Source organism: Leuciscus leuciscus, assembly GCF_965113295.1.
Source record: "Leuciscus leuciscus genome assembly, chromosome: 5".
Lineage (NCBI taxonomy): Eukaryota > Metazoa > Chordata > Actinopteri > Cypriniformes > Leuciscidae > Leuciscus > Leuciscus leuciscus.
The window spans coordinates 31,311,110-31,323,621 of record NC_138729.1 but is presented as its reverse complement, the minus strand read 5'-3'; the positions used below and the strand labels follow the sequence as shown (position 1 = coordinate 31,323,621).

General features: G+C 36.4%; 1 long non-coding RNA gene across 1 annotated transcript in view; it reads left to right on the top strand.

Moving 5' to 3' along the window:
• The window catches only part of LOC309498358, a 179,194-nt gene that overhangs the window by 62,500 nt on the left and 104,182 nt on the right, over positions 1-12,512 (top strand). The gene's annotated exons all lie outside the window — the stretch shown is intronic.

Below are 12,512 nucleotides of genomic sequence, written 5' to 3'. Positions count from 1 at the left end.
CTCGTCATCTCTTGTCTCTCGACAACGAGATTACCAAATATTGCACCAAGTGAGCAAGAAATATTGCCATGTTAATTTGAGTTTGATAGAGAATGTAAATAAAGTGAACCACATTGTCATAATGTTGCTTTTTTTGCATGAATCTCATACGGAGACAGCGATGTGCCGCATGGAGTGTTAATCTCATCTTGTTTCAGAACACTGAACAAATCTACTGGACTCTGTTTTTATTCACATTCATGGTGAACCTCCATTTCTAAATGGAGGTAAAAGGCCTTTTATGGCCAAATAATTAATGAGTAGAAGTTTAGCCGTTACACTTGCTGTGCTTTATGGTTGGAAACTGTCTTCATGGGTGCTCTGCTCTCACAGCACAGTAGCTCTGAAACATTACGAATTCATGTATAGTTTAAGAATATCTTAATTAGTGTAACAGTGAATATGAAATGGTTTGATATTTTGCACTTTTCTGTTCCAATCTTGAAAAAGTAAAAAAACATTAGGTAGCCAATAAAACCAACTTTCACACAAAAACAAATGGACCAAAAATGACACATTGATCCTTCGAATGGCTCAATGAAAGCAGCATCCATCCAATGTGGAGCAAAGGTTCAGATCTCAGGAAGCCTAAAATAACATGACTTGTGTGTGAGGTTATATCATAGAGGAAAAATACCTCTTTAATATCTACCATTAAAGGGATAGTTCACTTTGAAATTAAATTTTGGTATGTTTTAGCTTACCTCAAGGGCATCAAAGATGTAGGTGTCTTTTTTTCCGCAGTAGTTTCAATTTTGATATTTTTAGGTCAAACCGTTCTTGTCTGTCAGTCATATAATGCAGGTCGATGGTCACTGTCTCAAAGAGCATGCACAGAGTCCAAATTAAAACAATTCCCCATCGTCCAAATTAAACAATTCCCCATCGTAAGTACACATTGATGGCCCAAGACACGAAACGAGCGGTTTGTGTGAGAAAACGAACAGTATTTATATTGTTTTTACCTCTTGAACACAGCCACGTCCAAGTGATCTGAGAGCGCGGGCGGGTATAGATATATACTATAGAAGTCGCCTTGGCTACGGTTTCGCAGTAGCCAATGCAACATCTAGTCGGTTCCTTGCCACTGTTGCCTTTGGCTTGCTCAGTTGGGGATATTTTGGGGATATATAATTTAATTTTATCAATCAATAAATTCCTCTTGAAACAAACTTTGTTGTATTATTTTAATTTAATACTGTGAAGCTGCTTTGATACAATCTGTATTGTGAAAAGCGCTATACAAATAAACTTGACTTGACTTGACTAGAGTCAATTTTAAGATGTCAAATTTAAATGAATTGTGACTGAAATTTAAATGAATGATCAAAACCATTCAAATCGAGATGGCAGCTGTCTGCCAACAACAGTCTATTTTATTTTCCTATTTTAAGAGAAACATCTGAGACTGAGGTGATCCTTAAACTATGAACTATGAAAAAGTGTGATAAAAAATCTGATCAACAGAACATCTTTATGGCTCTTTATGGCTGACCAGATGTATCTATGCTCAAAGAACCTATTCAAGAGCCCTTATTCTGTTATTCTGATGTTAAACCGAGGTCCTGACTCTCTGTGGTCACAAAAAAATCCCAGGATGTCTTTCGAACGAGTAGGGGTGTAACCCCGGCATCCAGGCCAAATTTGCCCAGTGGCCTCTGTCCATCATGGCCTCCTAATCATATATATATTTATATACTACTTGGCTTCATCACTCTGTCTCCTCTCCACCAATAAGCTGGTGTGTGGTGGGCGTTCTGGCGCAATACGGCTGCCGTCGCATCATCCAGGTGGATGCTACACATTGGTGGTGGTTGAGGAGATTCCCCCTTCTATGTTAAGTGCTTTGAGTGCCGAGAAAAGCGCTATATAAATGTAATGAATTATTATTATTATTATTATTATCATGATTATTACCCAACTCTTGCACATCCAATCATACAGAACAGTTCAACAGATGTATGTGAATGTATGCTTGTGTGAAAAAAAGATGCATAGTTTTCCACATTTCTCACGTCGTCTTAGTCAATGTCATTACCATTATTGCAACCATAAGTAACATTGTGTGAGTTTTTGTAGGTGTTTGTGAGAGTGTTTGTATACAAGACCATTGCATCCTGTAATCTTGCGGTAAAAAAAGAGAAGTCTTATCTTGTAATTCAATGTGATTGTGCAGATGCAATTAGCATTGCAGCAGTGTTTTGAATGCCAGACCCTGCACAATCAATGCCTGCTAGATAATGAGCAGTACACTTAATAGCCCCATCGAAGGGACACAGACAGACACACACAGCTCGAGATTTAAAGTTCGAGAAGAGATTTAAGACAACCATTACAAGTCTATCATACACACAAACACTCACACTGCTTTAGAAAGAGAAGCATAACTAGTTAGAAATTGACTTGTACCTACAAGAGAAACTAACCACTATCTGGAAACAAGAATATTACATTACTGACATATTTCAGTAGTTGCTGACAACTACTTTTATATAACTTTATTTAACATAGACTACAAGAACTGAACTGGAACCTTATAAGTGACTGAATGTATATACTCTCGATAGGCAGCAATGCAATGCAATACATTCTAGGACTGCAGAAAACTACAGACAAGCAAATAAATGAAACAATAAAATATGACTTCTATTTGTAGCACTATTTGTAGCATGTATATTCTGCTGCTTGTGTTCCATTCATGTGTATGTTAACCTATTTTTCTAGTATGTGCCAGTTAATCACTAATTAAGTTCACCTGTTGTTCATTTAGTTTTCTCATTTACCTCTGTGCATTTAAGTCCTCAGTTTCCTTTGTTCATTTGTTCATTATTGTTGCGCTTAGCTTGGTTGTTCTGTTCCTGCCTGAGAGTTTGTTCCTGATTGTTTTGGTTTAATAAGAGTTCTTGTTATAACTTTAAACTGCTGCGATTAGATCCTCTTTCTCCTCGTCTCTGTACCCCGCATGTGACAGTATTCAGTTGACACTGTTTTTTACTCCCTAATACCAGGGGCTCGTTCTTCGTACGTTGCTTATTACATCCGAGATCAAATGACACATCCAAGATAATATCATCGTGCTAATCATGATCTGGCTAACTCGGTTCTTCGAACACACTTGCCGGATAGGATTAGTATCGCTGGATTGAGTTATCTGAGATAATTGCGCGTTCATGCGCTGGGTTAAAAGGGGACATGTATCGATAGTAGAAACATTGATCAGCAACGCTGCTATTGGCTGTTCAGCATGGCCAAAGAGCGCGCACAGTTTTTCTCCGCAGCAGAGCAAGAACTAATAGTCGAAGTTTATTCGGAATTTTAATGTTTTAATGCAAAACGCCAGGGAACACCTCAAAGTCTGCAAAAGCCAGGAGAGAGGGCTGGCAAAAAGTAGCAGACAATTTAAATCCGTTAGAAGTGGCCATGTTAGATGTTTTTTTTATCACTTATTAGCCTATATTTTTGTATTTGAATAATTGCATAATTACTTTGTTCATTGTAATGTCAGAGTCACCACACTAGAACATGGGAACAAACAAAAGTGAAGTACAAAAATATTCTACATAATGGTAATTTTTTTGTTATATTATAGTCTCTTTTATAAAAGACACTGTTAAATAAATGGTTGGCTGTTTATAAAAGCAACCAAGAAAAAGGCTGAGCAAAAAAAAAAAAAAGAAGAAAAGATCTTAGTAGCCTACACTGTAAAATAATTTTTGCTGCATTAAATTAAGGCTGTATAGTCATTTCAACTGTTAAATCTTGAGTAATGATGAATTGCTTTGACTTGTGAAAGTGAAAACTAATAAACTTATATTAATGTAAAAATATTTTTCCAGAGTGTAGTTCATATAATGACATTGTGTTTTCCTCTTTTGTGCACTTTTACATAATACACCAACACTTGTATCTGTTCCCAAGAAAGTGGTGGCTGAAATATGTGCAGTAAGTGGACATTTTTTTTATAACTTTCCAAAGGAAAGAAAGTATAAGACTTTGTAATGTCCATTTGTTTCCATTGCACTGGACAGTGAATAAACCCTCTCAGATAACTGTCATATGGAGGAACTAGCCTACCTGCAAGTGCATAAATAACTTTACTTAATTTATACTTGTATGCTTTATGGCAGCAATATAAGTTGCAGGATTCCACATCTACAGAAAGGCCTACAGAAGAGTCTGCACAGACAGAGGAGACATAGGCCTACAGGTGGGCAGTGTATAGACAACTTTTCCTTTTTATTTGTTGCATGAGGCATGTGTCTAATATCTCTTGTTGCAGGCACTTGAACACTGGCTTTTCTTTACAAAGAACAATTGAAATAAAACTCAAGGAACTAAGTATATTGGTCTTTTATTAAACTTTTCATTATATTATAATGAAAAGTTTTTTTTTTGTTTTTTTTTGGGCAATGTTGTGTAATATGGCACATGCAGCAATGCCACAGGCCCTGTCAGGTGTGCAAACCTCAGACTTATCAGACACTGAAATCTTCCCTTTAGTTAGCCAAAGTTCATTTCATTGTGTGCCCTTGTCCTGGCTACTGCATTGTAACTGGTTTGGGTCAGGGAATGGGGTCATAAAACACCTGTCTGCAGGCAGGAACATGTCATAATCACCTATGAAGAAATGCAGTTCTGTTAGGATCAGCATAAGTGTATGTAATTCAGTGAGCTTGATATTTAATTGTGGAACTTTCCTTACCACTTTCAAATAATGTGCATAAATGTGAATCTCTGAAAATTCTTAAGTCATGCACAGATCCTGGCCATTTTGCTTTCACATTTGTGATATGGAAGATTTTAGTCAACTGACTTTTTTTATTTGATATAATATTATTAATCTGGAATATTAAGACTCCCAATAGTAACTGGGCTGCACATTTACATTGTGAACCCCCTTTCTGTTCACATAATCCCCTTCATTGAGGCCTTGATGGCAGTCTATGGAAGCCTATAGTCTATGGTACCAATCACGTTAGTGAAGCCTGAGTGACATACTGTAATCGGCATGGTCATGATTGCATGATCTTCATAAAAAATGATAGCCAAAAAAAAAAAAAAAAAAAAAAAAAAAAAAAACTGCTTTAAAAAAACTGCTTTACAACATTGGGTCTTAAAAACCTAAAACTGTTTTTTAAACCTAAAAGCGCCAGGTAAACTCCGAATGACACGACAGAGACAGCACTTTCCATCAAGTTCTCTGCTCCAATAGTGTAAAGGAAGAGCCACTCGCAAATAATCATAGGGCAATGCAAACAGTTTGTGCTGTAGTTAAAGCCCGACTCCGACAAGTCGAAAATAATGTGCGTTTCCAACAAATTAATAATGTAAACGACAATCTCACGAGTCACGAGAAAAAAATGTCAATCTCAGAAAGTGCACTATCGCGCTGCGCTGGACTTCCCCATGGACTTCCCGTATCAGCTCCGCTTATGAAGCCGCAGTCTAATCCTGTTTACATGAAATAAGCCTGCTCCCGAGCAGGTTCAAGTTTGCGCACCTGTTGCTATGACAGCAAGTCCAGGATGAGCGTCGAAGAACCAAACAATCCAAGATCATGCCAAATCGTCAACAATCAAATCCAGCTAACTGAGTTAGCGACGTACGAAGAACGAGCCCCAGATGTATACACCTTTAAAAAAAGATTTATTCATTCACTCACTCACTCGCTCATTCAAAAACAGGGCTATCGATTACAAAAAAAGTGTGCACTAAATAAAAAAGACAGCATTTCAGCTCCTGTAACTCTTTAGTATATCAAGTCCTTGATTCCTGGCAGGATATTGTTGCTTAAACTGAGCAGTGACCCAGTGCACAAGGTGTGTAATTAAATGTGATATGCTGCTCCATTCCATCTCCTGTCAAGAAATTAGTGCTTGGTCTTATTCTCAGTTACTTTAAAGTGTCATTTAATGGCTTACGGCTTCACGCTATTATAGGGAGGGCAATTGGTCTCTTTATCTTAGCAGGCAGTTTTCTGCTTTTCTAAATAAGCACTTCAAAATGACCACTGCTGTGATTTTATCAAATCATTTATAGCAGTTTTGTTAGAAGACGTTAATAATTTTTTGAATTATTGCCTTTTCCTTTTAATCTGCTAAATCCATTCGTGATGTGGTTACATCAAAAAGGAGATTACTTTATGCCACTGCCAAAGTGAAGCTCTTATCAGTGCAATAACATGCACACAAGGGAGGGGAGGGGAGGAGGGAGGGGAGGGGAGGGGAGGGAGGAGGGAGGGGAGGGGAGGGGAGGAGGGAGGGGAGGAGGGAGGAGGGAGGAGGGAGGAGGGAGGGAGGAGGGAGGAGGGAGGAGGGAGCGAAACACAAATGGCAAAAGAGAGAGACAGAAAAAAACAACAGATTTATTGCAAGTGTGACATGGAGACAAAGAGGAGTGCATCTCGTCCTCATTGGCTGTAATGCCAGTCTCTGTTCTCCAACAGTAAGGTTTAAATTCCTCTTTATCAAAACCAAATGAGAAATTTGTTCCTTTTATCCCATATTATAGTGGATATAATTTAGAACTATCATATATTTTTTTAAGAGCCTATTACACTGATGCACTTTTAAATTAAAAACCTATTTGTGGCAGTAAAACAGACTCACTAAAAAGATTCCTCTCTGTTTAATAAGGCACCTGCTTATTTGCATTTAAATACTTCTGAGGACAAACACAGAGAAAGTTTCCCTGAGAAAGCTACTGAATTCATACAATAAATTAAATCCATTTGGTACATTTACCCAAAGCAATTTGCACAATTTTTATGAAATCTCAACAAGCATAAATATCACACACAAGACAATAAATGTCTCATTCACACAAACAAACAAACAAAAAAAGTTAACACAAATATATAATTAACAAAGAAAATGAACAATTTTCCTATAGAACCTGCTGAACAACCTACTTGGGAAATGCACCAAAGTAACTCTCAAACACTACAAGTTCAGCACTAAGAAATAAATTACTTTTGCTACTGGGGAAAAAAAAGATAATTAGAGAAAGTAGAAAAGTGGATTCAAGGAGACCAGCACTGGAACTTTAGTATTGCAGGCAGCACTTGGACAAACAAAAGTAATTGAGCATTTCCCTATATAGAACAAGAAAGAAGCGCAAAAACCTGTAAACCTCCTCAGAATCAAAGCCAGAATTGCTTTTGCTACTGTATAACACCAGGAAAATATACTGTAAGACAGTTGAGACTGTTTCAGGTCAGGATCTTAAAGGTGTCCTATTATGCTTTAAAACTACTTCTAGTAGACCGCAAAACAAGATCACGACTTTGAAAATGGTCATAATGGGTCCCCTTTAAGACTTCTAAGCTTTTCTTAATACTGAAGAAAAGCACAGAAATGGGAGCTCCAGCGCAAGTTATACTGGGAAGACACGTCATTCATTAATCATGTCATTCATCAACCACAGATCTAGCCAATCACCACTCGACATATTTAAGCCCGGTTAACACCCATTACTACGTTTCGCAGAAACTGACACCGGCGTTCACCCCCATCCTCCCCACTACCACCAGGTCGGTCCCTGTCCATCCATCGGGGGTAGGCTCTGCCCCTGCCTTCATCTTCAGGCAGGAACTGTAAGTGTCTTTACCCTCCGGATTTGGATTACGGACGGGGCCTACGCCAAATAACTTTAACATTTCATTTAGCATACAAACTGTTAAATAAATCGTATTCATACGTTATCTTGCCTCCCGAGTCTTTCTGGTAGAAATGTTAAGATTAAAATATAATATTCTTTTTGTAATGCAGATTATATCAATTTTGTGTCTGAACTGTTATTCAGTCTTCAATAAACAGCAAATACACCAAATCAGAACAGAAGTTCTGACTCAGACATTTGTAAGACATGAGAATTATATGAAGCAGCTAAAGAATTAGTGCTTGTGATTGTAGAAGAGCATAATAAAATGTGGTACAGACAATGTGAATAAATATGATCCTTCATCAGGTCAGGAATGAATAGAAGACACAATATTCAAACAAATCATGTTTGTATTTGCTTGCAAATGTTCCTTTATCGAAATAACAAAACCAAGTCTGATAACACAGTGTAAGAGAGTGAACAAATACTACTCTAAGCTCTAAATAATGTGTTACTGCATGAAAAAGAGGAAACCCTTAGAAAACACACGCACGCCATATTGATTTAAAACGCTATCCTTATCTATATGTAGTACACATATAGACAAACAGAGAGGCAAAGCACTGATTCTTCAGACATGGGACAAAACTTTACCTTTAGATTCTATTAATGAGAGATTACCATTACAAATGATCTTAACACAAATGTGCCACTTCATTTGATATGATTTAATCAAAATTATGAAAATTAATATTACATGATCACTCACACCAAAATAAAAATCATATCAAGTAAGTCCTATAGCAGCTAATATGAACTATTTCCATTTTACAGTACAAGTTATCCTGGAGCCATACACAAGAGAGCCATACAGTAGATTAATCATTTCATTATATGACTGTAACCAATTACTAAACAAAAGCCACAAAATAAATCTATGATGAAATTCTTCTAAGTAGGTCAGAGAGTAATACAGCAGCTGATCTGTTTTCTCTCTCGCTCTCTTCCTCCAGCTGCTCTGGACTGTATTAGTTCTGTTCTACTATATTTCAGTGTGGACAAAATTTCATATGTGCATACAGTCACACTGTTCAACGTCCATTACTACTGCTACTCCAGATATTCCTAATGCATGTTTCCTTGAGAAGACATCAGTGCTGTATCTCATTCATACATGACATATTATGGATGATTTGATGTTTCTCAGTTTTTGCTTTTTTACATCATAGGTTTTTCTGCTATCCAATCAATCAGTATAGAGGTACTAACCTATTGTTTATTGCTTATTTATGTCAGCGCAAACACCACCACTTAAAATACATCCGGTAAACTACAGTAAAAAAACTAAATGAAATTCACTTTAAAATATGCTGATGATGTATTATTACAGCATGGCATATTGGAGCTTGTATATTTTACAACTTATAACTGTATAATTCATATAATGTCAAATATACATTATATAATATATCATAATATATATAAAAATGTACTGATAACTGCCATTATACAGGTAGTACAATAAAAAGCCAAATGATGAATTAAATGATGAATGGTCCATAAAGCATGGCCAATAATCATATAGACTGTGTCCTTACACACACACAAAAAAAAAAACACCATCAGGGTAACACACGGAAATAAAATAATGCAGGCAGCAAACATTCACTAAATAATAGAAAATGTAACACAAAACACCTTGTACATTACTGACAAAAAAAATATAAGAAACAACAAAACTACTTAAATCAAATGTAATTGAATGTGAAGTGTCAATTAAACATTTTTACAGTGAATATTCAGCATTATATTTGAATACATTATGAAAACAAACACCTGTTGAAAATTTGCAGCCACAACATTGCGGAGGAACTGTCTTGCATTAATTTAAACACTCAACTCACACACGAAAATAAGCCTGTAAGGATTAGCCAGTTCCACAAAATAATAGTCCGTTACAGACAAAGACGAGGTGAGCCAGCAAAGAAGGATACAGAGAAGAGGAAATCAGAATGAGGGTGCGCTCCGAGGTGTTTACCTGAGAGGAAATCGCTGGATGTGTTCTCTTGCCTGTTCATTGCCAGTTTCTGTAGTTAGTCCTTCAGAGCGTGAGCAGCATATGCTAAGAGTGTGTGAGAACATGCCGTTACCATGTGCACGAGAGCAAGCATGCGTTTTGCACACTGTGCTTTCTGAAGACTATTTGCAATCAGCAGAGTCAGAGGCAGAGTTTTGCCTTCTGGCAATTTCAATGTCACAAATTCTCTCAGTCTCTCTGCCTTTTTGTTTTGTAGAAAGGCAGTCAAAACTAGTCAACACAAATTACGTGCATCACTTGTTTATTTTGAATTACAGATCTCAGGTGGCAGCGAGCGATGAAAGGAAAACAGATTAATTGTATAGAGAAAATGGAGGAGGAGGATGTTTTTCCATTAATCCATCTACTCTTTTCATAAATCTAAACGTATTAGTGGCTTGCTGTTTGTGTGAGTGTCTGAGCCATTTACTGCTTCAAAAAGAGTCTCAGAGTGCAAAGCAACCTGACAGAAAATAAAGAGAAGAGTGAGCGCATAATGAAAGATTGAGAGGGCAGTGGAGGAACAGAGTGAATCAGTGAGAATCACGGCCATCCTAGCAATTGTGGGACATGGAAGTGTTAGTGCATGCACACGCTACACAGTAAAAGAAAATTCTGTGAAATTTATGGTAAAAACCCGGCAGCTGTGGTTGCCAGAACTTTACTGTAAAAAATATGGTAGCAACATTTTAGGTTTGACAGATTTAACTTAAATTTACAGAATTTTGATTTTATTTCAGTAGCTGATATAATGTTAATATACCAACCTATTGAAGTACTATCTGTCTTGTACCCTTGTAATACATTGACGACCCACAAAATCAGGTGATGATGAGAAAGTCACATGATGAATCTAAGCTCATCAAAAGCAGCTTTTCCACAAGCTGAAGGTAAATACTAACATAACAAAAGTGAGTATTTACTATACGCTACTACTTGTACTTACTATAGTAATAACGGAGTAATTATGCATAATTACAAGTAATTAACCCTAAACCAAACCCTAACCCTAACTCTAGTACATGTAGTTAATTCATATTACTCAGTACTTATCTGAGTAAGTACAATGTAACTACGTCACCTTAACCAAAAAAATTAAAATCAAGGTGCACAATAAAAGGTAAAATTGTGCACAAACAGTCCACAAATACTACCTTCATTGCAGTATAATGATATTTATAATATTGGATCTTGGACTTTAATTTAGTTTCTTTAAAATTACTATTTAATTTGGTGTATACATTCTTTTGAATCAACCTTACAATAATTTGCTCTAAAGAATTTAGGACGAATTTTGTAAGGTTATAAGAGATTTTTTTTCTTAAGTTAAAAGTGCACTATGTAACAAAATTTAAATAATGAGTCAATACATCATCAATCCGTCATCCAAAATGTGTTTTTGTCTTACCCTGATTCACTATGGTATGCTTATAAGAGTTTATCTTTCAGACATAACGGAATGGTTTTCATGGGAAATTGTGTACATACGTCACTCGCCCGTGTGTATCTCGTCATATCCGTAAATAGATCAAAGTTTTGACGGGTATGGTGTGGGAGTCTCATAGATTAGCTGTCACAATGAGAGAGAAAGGTTGACATGGAGCAGCTAAATCTCGAACCTCCAGGGAATCATTCGTTTAAAAAAAAAGAAAGAAAAGCTGAACAGAGGAGAGTCTACTGGCAAAAAGAGAACGTGACAGAGCTCGTATTAAAATGAGAATCAACATTGTTTTAGCTTTTCGGAGATGGCAAGAACTCAGGAATTTAAAATGTTGTAAAAGTGATGAGGATCAGCCCAGTCACGCAGAGCCGAAGCACAACCAAACCAATGTTTTGTTTAGTTTAACTGCAAAAAATGGCCAAAAGTTAGTGTAATGGTTGAAATCTTCACCACCTTTCTCCCCTCTAGCAACAATTAAGTTGATCCTGCACTATATTGATTCAGTTGATTGTAATAATTATGCCTATATTGGCTAATGTTAATTATGTGAATGCATATTTTTATGCCTAATGTACATTATCAAAATGCACTGCAAGAACATGGCATATTTATGACCTATTTTTAGTTTTAGTATGAGAGTTGACTGTTTGATTCATAGATTCATGAAATCGATTAACAAAAAATGTCCATTTAAACGTCAGTGAAATAAGTTGTAGCACACAAACGGCAAATAAGCAACCTATCAGAATAGTTTTTTTCTTGAATAGAATATTAAAAAGATGAATGCATGCTTGTTTAAAGTTTGCTCATTTTTTTTTGTTTTTATTCAAGGCTGCATTAACCATTTAGTGAAAGCCATTTACCTTAATTATAAATAAAAGCATAAATAAAATCACAATTATACAGTAGTTTAACATTAAAATGGCAGTTACCATTTAATTATTCTTTAAAAAAATAATACTCCACAGCCTTCCTATTTATCAAGTCTCAATAAAAAAGACATCTTCAAACTGCTGTAGTATTCAAGCAAAAAACACACAACAGTGGTCAGTATTTGTGCAGCAGCTCTGAAATAAAGTAAATATTCTACGCTGCTTCCGTCTATTGGAAATGGGGGTTAATGTCTGATAAAAGTGAAAGACATGGATGATATGAGAAAGATATGTGCGCCCCTGCCTCACTCATTTCACAGTGCACTAACAACATGACAAGATCGATTCCTCATGACTTCCATGGGATCCAACTCCTTCTCTCTCTATTCCTTTTTTTCTCATACCTCTCCCTCTCTTGCCTGCTTTGATTATCCAAGATTTAAATTAAGATGTCTGTTTAGTGTGACCATGATGTCTAAGA